The sequence below is a fragment of the Seriola lalandi genome, unplaced genomic scaffold (genome assembly GCF_002814215.2).
Source record: "Seriola lalandi dorsalis isolate HSWRI2012SDOR001 ecotype SW California unplaced genomic scaffold, Sedor1 jcf7180002008128, whole genome shotgun sequence".
Taxonomy (NCBI): Eukaryota; Metazoa; Chordata; class Actinopteri; order Carangiformes; family Carangidae; genus Seriola; species Seriola lalandi.
The window spans coordinates 1-1,035 of NW_019478781.1; the positions used below are offsets into that span (position 1 = coordinate 1).

General features: G+C 38.8%; 1 long non-coding RNA gene across 1 annotated transcript; it reads left to right on the top strand.

The window, feature by feature from the left end:
• On the top strand, nt 1-968 carry LOC111672309 (uncharacterized). The gene is made up of 3 exons (XR_002762000.1): nt 1-32; nt 281-388; nt 936-968. It is a non-coding gene; the product is annotated as an uncharacterized LOC111672309 (long non-coding RNA).
• The last annotated feature ends 67 nt before the right edge of the window (nt 969-1,035 follow it).

Here is a 1,035-nt window from a genome sequence, read left to right on the forward strand (position 1 = left end):
AACAGCTGAAACACGACCGCCAGTTCATAGAGGTGACTTTTTACATTAAAATAACATGATCGTTTAAAAAAAAAACAAACGTATTTCTATATTTAAAATGTAATTCTTCATACATCTGCTCTTTCAGTTTCCCCTTTCATTTTTTGCGGTTGTCTGATCACTGCATACACTCACTTAACATTCTTCCTAGTGTTATTTAAGAGTGGAACGGACAATCTCTCCTGTTATTGCTTAATGTAGTGGACACCATCTTACACATGGTTCTTCCCTATACATACAGGAGCAAGCTGTGGAGCGCGAACATGAGAGAGACGAGTTCCAACAGGAGATCCGAAGGCTGGAGGTCCAACTCAGACAGACAGCCAGTGTGGATAACAAAGGACACAGGGTGAGGCCCATTAACTGTGGAAATGTACATATATAGCTTAAGGGTGAAGCTTTATGTTTAGCAACCACATTATAAATTTTACCATCACTGGGCTCCATTTTGTGACCTCATTACTGCATACATTAACTCCGTGGTTCAGTCACATAGTATTCCTCATGCAAGGCTAGTAATCCGACAGATTTATATGAAGCAATGTTCGGAGAGGTCACAAATGGGGCCGAGTCTCACTTTGAGATTGGTGTTTATTTTGACATAGAAAACCATAAAGCAGCATAATAACATCTTTAACAGAGCAGTATTGCAAAAATATATTTCTCTTTCTAGATATTGACAGATACTAAAAGTGTGAGGCATTTGTAGTGAGTCTGATTTTTGACATGTTTGATGTGATGAGTGCCTTCATGTTTTGCTGATGGCTTTATTTATCAGCTACCTGAAGAATACATAGTACTACTTACAGAGGTTGACGTGATGAATGTATTGTTTGTTTGCTAATGAGCCTGACTTTTACCATGTGTTTACCCCTGTGCTGAACGGATTGCTGTAGTTTGAGGACTTGGTTCTGCAGGTATGAAATCTAACTGTAGCCTACTTCTCTTACCTCCTCTTACTCTTGTGCATGGTGTGTATTGTACATCATTACTTTA